Source organism: Macrobrachium nipponense, chromosome 42, assembly GCF_015104395.2.
Source record: "Macrobrachium nipponense isolate FS-2020 chromosome 42, ASM1510439v2, whole genome shotgun sequence".
Classification (NCBI taxonomy): domain Eukaryota; kingdom Metazoa; phylum Arthropoda; class Malacostraca; order Decapoda; family Palaemonidae; genus Macrobrachium; species Macrobrachium nipponense.
In genome coordinates, this window is record NC_061103.1 from 30,659,849 (window position 1) to 30,678,527 (window position 18,679).

Sequence of the window (18,679 nt, forward strand, 5' to 3'; positions counted from 1 at the left end):
AATGCAAATTATTTCCATCTTTCTGCTAACATGACTTTAAATGTTGGTTCTGTTTCACTTACAGTAATGTAGAAGAAACTTTAGTGTAAAGATGAAATAAATTACTATTCACCATCCCAACATATGTTCACGGCCATATATCCAACATTCTTGGTATTCATTTCATCTAAGAACCTTTGAGAAATTCTTAATAATTTTTTTTCTCCTTTCAGTCTTCTGGACCCTTCTACTTTGGTATCTTCCCAACTCCACACACAACCAGTTAAGGTAATTGAAAGCTCCCACAAGGCTGGCATATCAATCATTCTGCATGATGGATTGCTGAGAAAAGGCAGTTAAAAATAGAACACCACAATACTAATTTTCAGAGACTTGCTGACCGTGCTTTAAAATGAAATCAATGAATTCTGAAAGAAAATTTACCAGCCATTGGAAAAATAAAATATCAAGATATCAAGAGGAAAATAAAAAACCAAAGGATGTCAGTTTTGTATTTCTATGGAAGTTTTCATGAATACTTTAGAAAACTTTAACATGCCACAAAAATAAGTGTCACTGATGTGTATATTATTGACAAAAATACATAAGGTATAAATTATGATGAAATATCACAAAGAAAAAAAACACTAAAGGATAGTGATATCAATTATCATCTGTTTATTCTGTTTATAACACTCAGAAATCAATAGTAATAACCTTATAATGCTTATCCTATAACCTTTGGGTGCAAGACCTCTCCAAAGATCACAAATGGAAAACTCTGCAAAGCTGGAGGCAACTGGTGGTGACAGATTTTAACCACAAAGCTTACTGTACAGCCAGAGTTGCATTCAGTTTTTTCACTTACTTTCCTTTTATCTTTATAATTATTTTCAACTTAGTTTTCCTATTACTTTTTCCTTCCATTTACTTTCTGGACAACTTCGATAATTATGTGGGAGTTCAGGTTTCTAGGACATCTTCGGTGGATACCTTGGTCATAGAAATTCATGTTTACCATCGTAAATAAGACGGACTTGAATAACAACTGAACTTCGAGTTCAGATACCGACTCGCAAAGGGTCTTCACAGCAGCTTTCACTGCCTCCTTCTCCCCAGAAACCTGATACATAAAAATATGACTGTGTATTTTTTCTTCACAAATGAGCATTTTATAGTTGCATTAAACACTTGACTAATATTGATATCAAAATCTTATTTTTCAAAGTGAGTGATTTTACATTTAAGTCAGTTATATCCACACTTAGCTATCTTAGATTATTTCTCTAAAAGTCTTATTATGTCATGCTAGTTAACTTATAAAAGTCTTCTAAATAACTGCCTCCATCAAGGAGGTATTGTTGGTTAGGTCTGCTTTTAGTTGGTTGATTTATCTACAAACAAAATCTTGCAAAAAAGGCTGTTTTTTTGGATGTTTACAGAAATCTTACAAAAGTTGGGCCTCGAGGCTGGTAGAGATTCATTTAGACATAGATTATATAACTTCTGAAGAGGATGGAGCTTTGAAGGGGTGGACTGCTCAGACAACTTTCAAAAAGGTTTCAGTCTGAGGAAATGAAAGCTTTTGCATCATTACCTTAGATTTTGGGGAATATATTTAATAAAAGCTTCTTTCCACAAAGTCTTACTAGAAGGCAAGTCTCCTTTTAATTTATACGATTTTGCTTAGATCCTGTTAGGTAATCATTGCTGGTCACTGAAAACATGTGCTCACAGGGGCTTGGCATTGCCAGGAGCTTTAAGTCTTTGAGTTGTTTGTTTGCCTTATCATAAGATCACCTGCTAACTTTCATGTTTAACCAACTGTCATTACACAATTCCAGCAGTGTCTTCAGTTCACTAAATTTAGTTGCCGTTCATAACTTCAAGTCTAGTTGAGTTTGCAGGTCATCATTTCAAACGTTATTTTTGCAACTATACCGAATTATTTTTCTTACCAAATACTAGTCTAAATTCAACAAAACTTGAAAAAATACTTACATGTATTTCAGCAAATGGCCTCGTACCAAGAGCAATAGAAACTGTCACTGACCAATGTACGTCAGTCCCTCCTTCACGGTTTAGGACATCCGTCAACAGACTGGCAAACTGTAACGTATAAAAACATAATTATGATCACGAAGAGAACCATAAATGTTCTGGAATATTTCAGGAACACTATTGAATGTTTCAAATATTTTTACACTACACAGTAACATAGTTAACCATGAAAACAGTGTCACGGAATACAGTCAAAATTCTTAACTTTAATATAGCTGGCCAGATATTTGTTTTTATGAAAGAAGATACAATATAATTACTGTATATCTTATTTTATGAATGATCACATCCTAAAACTTTGATGAACTAACCAAAATGTTAGATTAAAAAAAATAATTCTTATAAGGCTTATCAATCACTGTTGACTGAAATACAGATTCTTGTCTCTCATACAGGATATTTCTCTTTTAAGTATATAAATAAAAGTAATTCAACTTTTTCAAACACAATAATTAGGTAAACAAAATTGTCAGTATTTCTATTTCAGTGTGTGATATTCAATGGTCATTAAAATTAGGGCGGTAACATAAATTATATTTGCAGTTCATGTTCACAAGGGTCACCATTTCAGCAACAACATGGCAAACATATGCCACCAACTTTCATAAATAGTGTTGTTTCCTTGTCTTAAATATATATTGATAAGTGTCACAACTCTACCTTAAGATCATTATGCTTTAATTTACTATTTTCAGCTTCACTATTTCCAAAAAGCTGTATTTCATTCATGGTAATAGACTGAAGTGATGCACTGACGGGAATTTTTGGTTGACCTAGTCATAACTCCTGGAAGGTGAAACCTCACAGAAGATTGAACGATTCATATGAATCTGAATTATAAAAAAAACTATATTCTTGAAACAGTTATTATCAACAGCACTAATCATATTAAGATTGGGAAAAACAAGTTTCCAGTCATTTAACTAAAATGTTATTCTTCTGAATTAAGTTCACAATCATTTTACCATGCATTGTCATTTATTAATCAAAATTATGAATACCTGATAATACGCAAAATCCTCTTACCTCAGCTTCATTACCGGCCAGATTATCAGCAGCTCTGTCCCCGACTAATGTCACTTGCATAGTATAAGGAGCTACAATTGGAGCAGGTGTCGACTTTACAGGAAGCGTTGGTGACTTTGAAGGTGTTGGTGGCTTTGGAGGAAGTGTTGATGACTTTGGAGGAAGTGTTGATGACTTTGGAGGAAGTGTTGATGACTTTGGAGGAAGTGTTGATGACTTTGGAGGAAGTGTCGATGACTTTGGAGGAAGTGTTGATGACTCTGGAAGATGTGTTGATGATTTTGGAGGTGTTGAGGACTCTGAAGGAGGCGTAGTTGACCCTAACAAGCCCAAAATCACATCTGAAAATTCAAAACAAATTTGATTACAAATTTACCTCTGAAACCTTCATGAGGATGAACCAAACATCAGCTGTCAGGTTCTCATGGGTCTCATTTTATTAAGACAGAGAAAATGGATAAAAACAAGATGAAACTAAACACTGAAATAGTATTGCCTTCACACCTTTTAACAAGTAACACCTTCATTCTTTCTCTTATGTCTATTCCACTGAACTCAGGTCTAAACTTACATCCTTTTTTTCATAATTTTCTGTGTCTTCCTAACAGCTTTTATTGTACTACAACTCTCATACCATATGTTTCTCTGGCAAAATTCTCATTATCTGCAAAGATTTAGAAATTTCTCATCAGCTTTAGCATGACATATCTATCATCAACTTTGTAATTGGAATTCAGCTCTTGCCATTGCGTTCCACCCATGAACTGTTCCATCCATGAACTGTATCCTTTTGTTGTCACAGCTCTTGGAAACCCTTCTTTGTTATGTTCATCTTCATGTTTCTGCTGTGACCTCAGAGAAATAAAGACCTTACAGTACTCATATCATACGTTTTAACTGTTCACTAATGGATACCCTAATTTACCAGCAGTCTAGCAGTCTCTTTCCCCATCATCAAGCTGCTGCTGTTCTTTTTATCCTACTGCTCTCGACATACCATCTTCACAAGAAAATATATTAAAAAGTAACAGTAGTAGTCTGTCCACCTCTCCTTCCAGTTTATACATTTTGGACATTAAAACCATACCTTCCTCAACGGCAAGTAATTTGCAATGTGTCTCATTTGACACTATCCCTTGCAAATAATTAATACTAAATAAACAATAAAGAACTTTGTGATGTTGGTCACCAGCATTTATTATAAATAATTTTTCCTTAATTGCCTCACAATAAAGACTGACATGTTATTGATTTCTCTAACATAAAAAATTATAATGGATTATCATTAATAAATATGCCATAAAGCAGTTTAAGCAGATCTCTGAGGCAGATTTTCAACTTTCACCATCACTGAGGTAAGTAGGTTCGCTCCATTTCATTGTAGATTTAATTGTTACTCAGAGTTGCACATTACAGTAAAATAACATGGAACTAGATGCACCACTTGTGAATATCTTCAAAGCAAGGAAAGTGTTACCAAATCGAGCTGAATCAAATAATGACACAGCATCATTTAGTTGTCAATAGCATTTGGTATAATTTCTAAGCCTATTGTGTGCACAGGATCAAAATAATTTTCCTTGAAAGGTTGACCTATTCAGAAATCTGTCCAACTCAATCAGTTTCTGTTTCAAGAATAATATTAATGTCAATAGTAAAATAAAAGACTGACCATATTTAAGAAGACTCCACCCAGCTGGCTGAACAGATGCATTTATCTTGATGGTGTAATTTGATGCATACTCAGAGAATGACAAGAACAGAGTAAAGGATGTCATATTGCCACCAACAAAAGTAAAGCTGAAAAAAAAAACAATTAATTAAAGTGATATAAAATGCAAAATAAAAGCTACTGTTTTAAAAATATACCACAACACAATCCTGCTAACAAATTGTAGTAAAATATTCCTGATTTTTATATTACCATTTATAATGTACACTAATAAATTTCAGTCAAATTTGTTTTTATTTATTCCTTTTCATCATGACTTTGGTTACCAAAAGTATATCTCATTTAGGCAAACAGCTCAATCGTACAAGAATTATGGACAGGCTATCAACTCACACTCAAACGTAACTCACATAGTATCTCCTTCAACTTGAACATTTCCACCATCCATCAGCACCACACTTCCAGACATTTGCTGACCCTGTGAAATAAAATATAAAAGGTGATACGTACATTGTTACACAGAACTAAACTCTAAAATAGCACTGAAGACCACCGCCTATTCATGGTTCCAGATTCACAGACTCGCCGATTCGCGAATTTCTCTATGGAACATTTATGTATATACATCATTTGCACAAATTATGTCACACGTGATATGTGATTGCATTTCTGTTAAGGGAAAATGAGCATCTCTTTTCGACCTCTTCAATATGGTGCACCTCAATTCCAGAGCTTCTTGAATAAACTGTTACCCAGAAAACCAATGCAACAATATTAAGATGCATTTATAAAACTGAAAAGAACTGACAAACAGCCAGTAAGGCACAAAAAACCTGTAAGGATCATGAGATAAGAACGCTACTTTTTCTTAAGAAGAGACTTATTGCAATATTCTATTGAAATCTCCCCGTCTTAAAATTTTTCCATAAATATTTCCAACCCCAAAATGCTCAAAGGTTTTGCTCTGATAAACATTTTCTTTGTAATATTCCATATATTCCTACTTTAATTTATGGTTGTTCTGACATGGAAAACCTTATCATGCATCATATTACCTTTAATTGTGAAGGGTCCATGTGTGATCCAGTGTCTAAGTCAGTAAGCTGTAGAGTGATATTGAAAGTTTCATTGGCCATAACTGCACCTGGTGTATCAAGTAAGTCCAACCGTACTCTCTTTGCTGTAGCACTGAGAAACAACAATGATTATAAGCATAATACGTTCCTTGAAATAAAATTATTTTAGTGACATAAGCTAAATTAGGACAAAATTATATATTATGCCACAATAATTATTATCAATGCTATTTAATTTTGTTCTTGTCAAGATCTATCTATTTATTCATCACCATGCAATAAATAGGTTTCTATCCCTGTTGAAAGGAGCCATTTCTATAGTTGTAAATGCTGTACCACATATTCTCAACTAAGGGAAGAAACTCATTCTGTAAATTGCCCTTAGTTGTCCCACAATAGGGCACCCAATAAGCACAATGCAACATAGACTATACTGTTACAAGATTCAAATGGGTTACAAAGTATGTGATATTTGCCCTTATATTTCAGTCTTATCTTTATGCTCCATTTATATAACTTCAAGAAAATAATAAGGATTAAGGGCCATTCCCACTCTAATCTAACAAAAATCCTCATAACTGCATTGGACTGAAGGTAAATGCAACTCACTTGAATGTGTTCCCATCTATAGGCAATGATGGAGCTGTAGAAGGATGCGTGACATTAAAAGTAATTCTGTAATCCATTCCAGGTTTGCTAACAGACAGGTTGGTAAAGTTAGCAGCTCCTTTCAAATAAGGGACTCGCGTGGTTCCAAGGAGAACAGCATCAGCTGGGCCTCCCAAAAGAGTTGCTGTTACCATCCAAGGATTGCTTTCATGTCCCAAAGAATGGATAACACTTCCCTGTTAGAAAGTTCAGGTAATAAAATCTTTGAAAACAGTTGGAACTCTTGGTATTATTTACAATATAAATAATAAAAATACAGTTGGAAACAATATGTACTATAATAGATCATACAAAAATAGTCTAATTATAATATAATTGAAGTGTTTTTTGGGGTTTCGCTAAATACCTGATAAAAACTTTATTGTTACTTCTTCACTTTTCAATGTTTAGACACACTGCACATTCAAATCTTTATAAAAACTAAGAAAGTTACAATATTTAATAAGTTTCCTTTTCAAATGTAGCCTGATTTTACCCTAAAATTTGTTGTAAATTACTACACTAGTTACAGAGGAATGTGACAAATGGAAATAAATACCATATCATTCACATAATTCTTGATTTCACTGCCCATTTATATCACAGGAGAGCTATAACATACAAACAGGTATGTATTTGATTATATACAATTAAGAGTGCAAGCTTCAAAACAGGGATGTATTGCCCATTAAAAATTTTAAAATTTACAGCATATCCAATATCTGGATAAGAGCATGAAGTTTGGTGTTGTTCACTTCTAGAAGAATAAATTATGAGAAATTTAGTTTATTTCCTCAACTTCTCATGATGTGAAGAGAAGTGGCTATCACAATTAGGCTACCTTAATTGTTTTTAAGACCAAGAATACAGGCAGTCCCCGGCTTACGATGGGTTCGGCTTACGACGTTCCGAGGTTACAGCACTTTTCAATTATATTCATCAGAAATTATTTCCAGGTTTACGGCGCTTACGACGCTGATCTGACAGAAGAAATATGACTCCAAAAATGCAAAATAATCAATATTTGAAGGTTTTTTAATGAAAAATGCAATACAATGCAGTTTACATAGTTTTCAATACACATAAAGCGTTAAAAGTAAGGTTTTCTTAGGATTTTTGACGATTGTCGTAAGCCGGGGACTGCCCACATCAACAAATAAATAAAATATTTATGAACCCTGGTTTGAATGCTTGAGAATATTGTATTTAGTGGTTTCAGTTACACCACAAAGTAAGTTTCTACTTAACCAACATTCAATTATACAAAAGCCTAAAGCAACTGAATAAGCAATAAATAAAAAAAATGCTAACATCTTTTACTATCGAAGTATTAAACCTTGCCGTTTACATCAACCTTTATACTGGATAAAGTTAAAAATTTACTTTTAGACAAAAAATAAAACAAAAAACCTTTATAATGATTAAAGTTAAAAATTTACTTTTAGAATAAAAATAAAACTATAAAAAAAAAAACTATAAGTATATAGTTATTATAAGTCATCTGAATTTCAGTTACCCAAAAAACTCAAAGTGCCTAGGCATTCATATGACCAGTAATTTATTATGTTGTTTGCCCATTCATACTTACATTACCAGAAAGTACATTGTAAACAGGTTGAGTTTGGAACACAGTGAGAGCTATGACTTCTGGTGGTACATTTTGTTCGAGCCTGGATGCACTTGGTTGTTCATAGCTAACACTCTTCAGGCTAACATCAAGATTAGCTGCTTCCAGAGCCTGCTGAATGTCGCTGAACAATGTCCCATTTGTAACGACCACTGACCCTGTTTCTTGAGTGGCAGGGGGTGGGGGCTCTTTCGGAGGTGGCAGGGGCTCTATAATCTATAGAAAATGTAGTTTAATGACAGTTCTTCAAAAGTATGGAGGTTTATACACCCACAGATTAGCTGCAGAATAACTAATGAGCAAAAGTAAGATGTAACCAAGAATATATTCATTAATTCTAAAAATTCAATAACAAACAATAAAGGCAAATAATTTGGCCTATACATACATACTTTGACTAAAGTTGTGTAATACCATCTGAAAAAATGGATTTAACTCGAAACTTAATGAGCAGAAATGAATTTACATTCTCCTTACCTCTAATTTAGCAATAGTGATGTTGCAGCTGTCACAAGTGCCTGCCTGGAAGGTATCAACAACTTTGACAATAGTGTTCAATAAATCATCGTAAGACAAAACTTCAGCTGATGAGCCATTTACTGCCACTGTAACAGAAGCATTAGCTGAGGGCGTTGGTTTGCTGCTAATTTCGAACTGAAAAGAGATAAGAAGGTTGATTTACAAGGTTCTTCAGCATTACTTTGTATATTTCATGTAGTTCAAATAAATGAAAATACTTTTGTTCCATAAATAAAATTCCCTTTATTTCATGTGGTGTTATCCGAGAGGTTGAGACATCTATATGCACAAATTCTGCGTAGTTCCCATAAGACAGAATCTCAAAAAATAATAAATTTTACTGCTGACATATAGTAAAATAAATTAGAGACACATAAAGAGGCTTAAGAGCACATTTTCTTTAAAATATTAGGTTAGTGATTATAAACAATTATTGTTGTACACTGAACTTTGAGACAAACATATACAGTACAACCATTATCCAAGACAGTTGGTAGAGGAGCTGCCTTCACAACAATGTTTCCCTTTCAGAAAGCACTAGGTGGGATAGCAGAAGAGCTATGGACATCAAAATAGACTCATAAACACAAGGCATGAAAAGGATCACTCCTATATTCTCAATAAATTCAACATGGATCTAACAATGTGAGTGTGATATGAAGTTGTTAGGAGAAAAGTGTTAGTTAATAATGAGCAGCTATGGACACTGACAATCACTAAACATTGCATAACTAATAGGGTGGAGTAACTCACAGGAACCATGTATATGATAAAAGGGGAAATTCTAAATGAGGGAAAAATAGAAATAGACTGCAAGGATACAAGAATAAAAATGTGGCAAGGAGTGACAAATTGCCCAATTACCTGCCTAGTAAAAAAGGGGCTAATGTTTCTAAATACTCTATTCATCTTTGCCATCTTCATAACCAGAGATTCTAGCATTCCTGTCTGCATTAAAAACCTTTTGAATTCTATCCAGTCTTTTAATCATTATTAACAATAATGATTAAATATCTTAGTTTTTTCTCTATAGGCTTGAACAAGAAACAGGTTCTCTTTACTGTCTTTCTTGCGCACTTCCTGCTCCTTTCTCATCTGCATCACATGGTCAAACGTAATCATTTGATATTTTACTCGGTTTAGTCTACTAAACTAGATTTTACTAGTTTTGTACTACCTGCTCAGTAAAAACAAATGTCACACTGGTAATGTTGTATATTTGAGTCCATAGTTACAAAATACTACTGCATTTAGTATATACCCTGACACTATATTAAAAAAAATAACTCTACAGATTTTGCCTAGGTGTGAGGCACTCTCCATAGAGGAAGGTCAAAGAACTCTTTTGCTTACTGATGGCAACCCTCTTAAACATATTATATGAACTTCTTTAATGTTTCTCCAAGAATAAACATTCTAAAAGTGAAGAAGGAGACTGACTGTATTTTCCAAAGACTACATAATTATCTTTCTCAAAAATTTTTTATTGCGTACTTAGTTATCAAACTTTATTGGGTATCTTTGTGTAGTCTGTGAATAATGAGGAAAATAACAAATATAAAAAAGCAGTCAAAGAACTCCTCAGTTAGTGACAATGATTTAAAATCAGTTGATATCATCTTAGAAAATACCAAATAGAGACATGTTATTCTATGAAGTATCTCTGAAAATTAAATTTTAAGAAAGAGCTTGAGAATGAAAGATTATGTACATACAAATTTGAACTGACAGATTTACATGTAAATGACCAGTGTCATCCATAATGGGTTATTTTAAGATAATTAATTCTTCGAACTTCCAGGATACAGGCAGTCCCCAGGTTATGGTGGTCTCAGTTTACAGTGTTCCAACTTTACGAAATTCGGCTCACGACACTGTTAACCTAATTTTACAGTGCCGTACCCAGGTTGTTTACAGCCCCATAACCCAGTTTTACAGCACTTATGGCACTATAAGCACCATTTATTCCCATTATTATTATTATGATGTTCTGGTTTACAAAATTTTTAGTGGGGACGCGGTAAACTGGGGAATGCCAGATGGAAAGACATACTAATAATACACAAGTAAATGTAAACTGTAAAAATAATCACCTCAAACTGATATATGACAGTATTCCTCTTCTTCCTTCTTTTACCAGAGTCCTCGCGAATAATGTTCGTCACTCTGACGTTTCCAGGGGAAACACCTAGCATCAGGGCCAAGTTATTGACGATATCCTCCTCATAGAAGTTGTCTGGGTCTACTACTAACCCCATGTTCAGAATTACAGTGGGCATAGTCTTTATCTCATACAAGTGACCTCCATGGAGAGTTACATGAAGGAACTTCTCATTCCTCTGAAGGAAGTTTGATCCTGCAGGCTAAAAAAGAATAAAAATGTATTTCAAGTGTACAAATGAATACCAATACGTATACCTCTTGGTAACACTTATAACAACAGTTATTAAAACTCCATAGTGTTGATGAAGAAACAATTTCAAGGATGGATGTATTGATCCTTAAAACAACCAATACTAGCCAGTTATTACGAAAGCATTTGAACTTAAATCTACCTTAAGGTAGTCAAATAATGCCAGCAAAATCATACCATAGAGTGAAAAAAAAACTGAATTATCCCCAGAAAGCTTTTTATGTCTACATTTTCAAAAGTAAGATACTGACTATATATAGTTTCTAGCCAGCCAAGGAAATCACTCCTTCCAGTTGATGATTCAGCATTATTTCTATCTCTCATATGTGTGTCCCTTTTATCCTGGCTGACAGCATATTTGCAGTCACTGTTGTTCATAACGCTATCATTCTTAAGATCTATGTAATGATTAAACAAGATTAATCCTCTAATTGCGATTTCTAAATCTTATAACTACAAACACTGGCTGCATACATACTAAGTGCAGTCTCCTGCTAGCCAAGGAAAGACCTCAATCCTTTTCTCAATGTTACATTGTTAAGTCAACATCTAATACGAGTTCCTTATTTTCAGCATTTTCCGTGATGTTTATACATTAATTTTCACAATAATGCAACCATCTCTACAGTGCATTTTTACACAACTGTTTCTGGCATGGGTAATTACCACAATGGAAATGCCATTTTATTCCTGTGAATGAATAACTCTTTACTTATGTAACCTTATTTCAATTTACTGTCAGGCCTTACATAATGGTCAAATTACTGTGTGACTGGCTTTTTACTGATATATTCTAATTACCTTACCATTACGCTAATAGTAATCGAGCATATTGCTTCCTAGACAGTCTGCACCCCAGTTCTAATTAGCATTTACAACGGCAAGTGACAAATATGAAATATATTATGCAATTTTAATTGTACACAAAACTTTCTTGGCAGGTTTAGGAGAAGGAATGGAAAACTAACCAGACTTCTGCAAGGTAACAAGGATTCTACCAACCACAAACATCAATCAGTATACCAAAGAGCAATGTAGTCTTCTCAGTAAAACTTAAACCAGACAACTGTTGAGAGAACAGTTGCTGTTCAGTCACATGGCATTACTTCCAATTATGATATTATGATTCGCATGAGAATATGATCTGAATGCTTTAACCCCTTAAAAGCTATTTGATTAAATATCAAAACAAATATGTACAAAGCTGCAATTTTTAGTACAGGAATTTTATTACCGCCTGGCACTTGGAAAACAAATTGGGCTATATGGTATAATTAGTTTCTTGAAGAAGAGACAATCATAACTATTTCTTTAATCACTTTTAAACCAACAGCTATGTTAACAAGTCCATCCTATGATTCTTAATAATCTTTATGTCAATGAAGACTTCATTTCAGGTGGCACTATAAGCATAACTTTGCACCAAGTATTTGCGAGGTTCCATAAAATAATTTGTATCAAAACAGAATATATTATCCACGTAGATCAACAATGAAATATCTACTTACATCAGTCAGCTGAGGAATATATGCGCTATTAGAATTACTGTCACTCATTAGCTCATACTTTTCTGGATATTTAGAATTATCAATATTTTTTGGAGGAACGTAGACATCATCAACATAAATGTCATAACGCTGAGTTTTGGGGAAGAAGATTCGAAGGATGATCTTCTCGCTTGGGTCTGAATGGAGGAGATGGAATCTCAGCACCTAATAAAAGAATAAATGTTCTTATTAGTAGAGAGAGAGAGAGAGAGAGAGAGAGAGAGAGAGAGAGAGAGAGAGAGAGAGAGAGAGAGGATAAATATATAGAATTTACCAACCTTTCTTCACAACATTGCTGACAGAGAGCTACAACATTACTAACATTTTTAATACTTGAATTTGGAACACAAATTTCATATTCAACCAACTTTTTTACTTGTTTCCAAAGGCTACAACTTCTTTGTTAAGCAATTTTACAAGTCAGACAGCTTTGTTTTCAGCATAAAATGCCTTTGATAAAATCTTTCATTTACCCTGACATAAACGTCTTTATATGGCAACCTACACTATCAATATTTGGTCTTCCTCTTTCTTATCCCATTTCATTGATACAATTTTGGAGATGGACACATACCTAATTTCTGTGATAATAAATTCCTATAAATCCTATAAATCTCAATTTAGTTCACTTTAAACTCCTACATAAGAAAGCCTCAAGGGATTCTTGTGCATCCTAAACTTGCCCTGTTTTTACTAATACAGAAATCTATGAAGGATTCACCAAGCTTGAGTGAGAGAGATCCTGAACAACATTCTCTCCTAAGTAGCTTTTCAAGTAAATGAAAATGGTGACATCCTCAACATAAAAACACAAAGTGGACATAAAAGCCTGCCTACCTGTGGGGGTGTGCTTGTCATAGCCATCTCATAAACTTGTCCAGGTGCCACAACAGTATAGAAGGTAGAAATTCTTTCTTGGCAGGTGTAACCAAAACACCATCCACGGTCCATTGGACCATTCACAAGATCCACATAGCCACTTGTACCTACATAGTAGTATATCATTAATTCCCTCAGATTATATTATCACTTGAATTAATTATTTATTTATCACCTCAAAACATTATAACAGAATGACAATTCATGTCACATGGTTATCACAGGGCATGGGTACTGTTAGCTGTTATCACAGGGCATGGGTACTGTTAGCTGTTATCACAGGGCATGGGTACTGTTAGCTAAGTATCTGCAAAAATACAACCTTGGAAAATAATTTTGAACATTAAATGAAGATAAATCAGTCAAATTAACACTCATTTGAATCACATCAGTAAGATTAAACAGAGAGCGCACGATATGTATACATTACCAGGATTGGCAATGAGAGCAATTGGAGATAACCTCCTGATTTCAGTGTCTGAGTCCATGCTCTCAATTATCATCATCCGATGGCTGATACCTGTACACTTCCAAGCCCTCCAACTGGATATCAATGAGCAAGAGTTATCTCTGAATATGCCTATAAAGAAAAAGATTGAAAACAACATTTCAGATGTGTCTCATTTATTTACTTCTCTAAATTCATCTGAAGTCTCATACTCGACTTATATTTAGTGAAAAATAACATAAAAAATGTCACATCAGTGTATATTGTACTGAGGGTTTCTCCTTCAAACATGATACTTATGTAATTGCTATATAACTACAGTGCCTATCATTACCATGTTAGTATGCTGATGATGGCTACATGCTTATTGGGGCACACAATGTATACTGTATGCCTAAAAGGCATTAAAGTTGTATATAAAATAATAAGAGGGTCATCAAAGTTAAATATAAAATAATAAGAGGGTAAAATGTTTAAGAAAATGTAAAACAAATACTATTTACTCTATAGACTACCAGTACTATACGCTTTGTATCACTGGTTCTCCTATTAATGTACTGATTTTACTAATCATACATAAAATATATACATAAACCCTTTACCTTTATTAGGATACTTCTCGGCAGCCGGAATTTTGCTTCCATCAATTCGCTGCCTGAGGGGAACAGGTATCCTGTAGTCACCAATGCCATGAGATCTGTCCCCATCCCATTCATATTCTGCAATAGCTGTTGCAGTTGCTTTGGCTGTCCCTGGAAATAATCAACAATTTTTATCTTAAAACTATGAGGACTAATTGCCAGTTTTTGCATTTTGTTACTCATGTCTTCAAGTTAAAAGTAATGGTATGAAAGTACAATATAATTTATGAGAATTTTGCCCAAAGGCAAAACATGATCACCTCTACATTCAACTAATTTCTCAGGTTATAAAGTCTGATACTATTGAATAAGTGGAACAAAGCCCAGCTTATAAAATAACAGCTTTTGTTCCGAGACAAAACATTCTAAAAAAGCATCAGATTCTACAAGTTATCACTAAATCCTTTAAGCAGAACAAGCATAAATGGTAAATTCTGCATTTCCAATAAATGCTCTGTCATCAGTGATAGATTGTCCATAATATACTGCATTACCTTGAAAAGAACTGGACAAATAATAGGAAAAGAGATTGAAGTGGTAATTTCAGGCAATTTATGTACAAGAGTTTTCAAGAATCATGCTCACTGATTCATTAGAGACTTTGGCATCTACCACTGCCACCAGCGCTACTGAAAATTACCAATAGGTATGTGTTCTATTTCTTCGAACAAGCAGATTTAAAGTATTTCTTTTTAAGTAAGGGAATTAGAAGGGCAAAACAAGAATATTAATCCCAATATGTTCTAGACATCATACTAACTGTCGAGTCATCAAAACCTTTCTTCCTTTTTACATTTATTCTTTATATTTATTTTCTTTTTTTTTTGTATTTTCCCTTTATACATGTACTATTTAACATCTTTCAGCATCCTTCAATATCCCTCCAATTACAAAAATGTTTAAAATTCTGAACTAACAGTAATAAGTACTGGTATGGAAAAATCAAATAAACGGTACAATACTGCTTACCAAGAAGAGACCTATCCATATCTTGAATAATAACCTTTTTATGCCCATCACAAGACATATCAACACAGTCTGATGGATTAACTTTTCCCAAATTTGGTCTGAAATGAATAGAATATTGTAACCACTATAATAAAAAACAATGTTAAAGAAAAACTTATCACTAGACTAATATAATGTTCATCTTTAAAAAAAAAAAGTTTGTTAAAATGGGAATATGGTATACATTGACAAACTTGCTAAAAACAATACTTTTGCTTCTGTTTCTGCAATCCAGAAATTTGACCTCATCTCCTTTAGGAAAGTGGCCTTTCATGATTTGAGATGGTTTTATTGTCCCAAAAATGAATTTTTGGCACACTGCATTAGTCAGTCTCATTAGGGTACGAATTTTGGACCCAGATATGTTATCTAAAAAAAAATTCAGTGACTGATAAAAGATATGCGCATACAGACCCACAAAGAACACGACTTATGAAGTTCTATGGAATCAACATATTGTGATGATTTTGCTATTCACCATAACAACCAAGTAAAAAGTATTAGTGCTTAATTATATATTTAAAAGTTGTAAGAAACAAACTAATCAACTTTATAAGGAATATGTGCTTGTATTAAACTGCCTATCGGAGGTTATTGGATAAAGATTTATCCATTAACCAAAATATAAAATCGGTACCTGCATTACAGATTCTTCTTCTGCAATATGTCAATGCAATTTAATCTACAAGTTTAATACCTGTAGTAGGTAGTATTTCTGAAATAAGTCATTGTTAATTATACAAGGAATTTTTAATATTTAAAATGTCTAAAAACCAATGATGAAGACAGGGAGGGCAAATATCATGCAAAGAAAAGGCAGACCTTCAAGGAACTGAAATCTTTCCCTTAGCAACATACATTGGGAAAAACTGAGAATCAATAGGACATATGAAATGGAGTGAAATTATCGGGCTACGTTAAATACAAGAATCCTCTCGGTAAATGGAATAAAAATCTATTGCACATGTACAGTATATGGACAGCAGTACTTCACAATGTATCAGAGAAATTTGCACAAACCAACTAATGGTTATTCTAAATAGTACCTAGTCATTACAAAATGCTTGGCTTCACTGGTGTGACCAAATCATAGACAAGTAAAGAGCTAAGAGATATGGCAGTTAGATGCTCAAGAAATGTCTAAAATCTTTACAAACAATATACATTGACCATGTGATAAGAAAAGTCAAAGAACAATTATTCAGAAAAGTTGCAGATCTGGAAGAAGCAAAGTGAAGAATACCCAGAAAATCCTAGAGGAAGGCTATAGACAAAGACCTGGAACAAGTGGAAAGAACTCATAGAATATCTAACCCTTATCAAAATGCAGTTTAGTAATGATAGTAGTCGCCAGATGATATCACTGAATTATGCCTTGATCTTCATGGTTAGTCATCCTATTAACCTAAATTGAATATCCATAACTTTTAAGATTCACTGCTTCAAATTTTTTCACTTACTTGTTCATATATATGTAATTATCTGTTGAGGAGTTAACAAAGCTTAATCCTGAGACAAACACTGGATGAATGGCATCATCTGATTCCTTGTTAGTGAGTAATGCGACATCTTTACCACAATTTCGACTATTGAAATTGACAAACTTAACATTTTTAACGTAAGATCCACCACGGATGGCTGGATAACTTGCTGCCTCATGGAAAGAATGTTTCGGAGCCACTGAAAAAGGAACAGAAAAAAGTTCTGTGCTGTAGCATGTTAAAATATAATAATTATGTCAGGTTATCTGTAAGACCCTCATATTAATATTGTTCCCAAATTGGAAAAACCTTACTTTAGGAAAATAAATTACTATAACTGCCTACAGTACATATCAGTAAATATCTGTTACTCAATTACTCTCTTTAGTCAGAGCACAGCACAGATCCAACATACCAGAAAATTCATTCATATGAAAAACTCACTATTAATTCCGGACATAAAAGAAGCAAGCAATAACCCAGCATTTCCTCCATCAACACCATTGCGCCACAGGGATTTACTGAAGTGCTTCTTGATCGTGGCTGACGACTCATGATATCCACAGGTATGGGAAGGTGATGCACCAACAAAGATGGAATTCTCTATAACTGCCGTCTTCTCAACGAATACATGGCTCAGAGCAGGTGGGCCATAAACTAACTGTTGGACACCAACATGGTTGTCAATAGACTTCACCTGGTAAGACAAAAAATTTTTTTTTAATTGGCTTCTGAAGACAAATCTTATAAGATTTCAAGTTTTGTATCTAAAACCAAGCATTGGGAAATGTACATCAATACAATGACAACAGGAGCTAAATATCAGTAAACCTACATCAGACAGAAGTAAATTTGCATAATGCTGCATGTAGAATGCTGTATCCCACACTCGCCAAGCTAAGAAACCTTTCACTCGTCTGCAAGCATTGTGATTACTTATTCCTCCTTTCTTCCAAAGCTGAAGGAGAATAAGAAGATTAGGAATACAAGCCATATATAAAAGGATGAGTGCCTCAAAATAGAATGAGACATTTGAAAATTTTAGATATCAACTGAATTCTAATATCAAATGAAAAATTTACTTAAACCTTATTAAACAACTTATTCTTCCTGAATTTGAGGTCTTCAGACATTTAGATATAAGTTATACACCACAAAAGGATGCTATGAATCACAAAAACTGAGTTTTGTCATCATATATTACTCATTATCAAAAAGAGAAGCATTTATGTATCTAGCTATGGATATTTTGGCTAAATAATTGATAAATAATAACAGCTTGCTTGTACAGCTATGAACACATCTAAATCTAATGGTAAACCTACACCAAAGAAGATACGAATATTATATGTATCATAAATTATCCCTCCTTCTCTCCCTAAGAAATTACTAAAAATCTGAACAATAAACAACCTTGGTTTAATTTTGTTGCAGACACCCATACCATAATGAACAGACAATTAGATACAAAATCACATTTACATGATTTTCCATAACTCTGATGATGCACTTATCCCAACTTCATGACCAACAGATTTTATTACCGTTTAAATAAAAATAAATATAAAACCTATTTATAAACATATTCAAATGATAGAAATGTGTAAAACAATGATAAAAAATTCTCTAAACATAGTAATGAATCATATAGTTC

The 18,679-nt window shown here is 33.6% G+C and overlaps 1 pseudogene; it reads right to left on the reverse strand.

Moving 5' to 3' along the window:
- Positions 1-483: 483 nt before the first annotated feature.
- LOC135213315 (fibrocystin-L-like) overlaps positions 484-18,679 on the reverse strand; it is a 130,447-nt pseudogene continuing 112,251 nt past the window's right edge.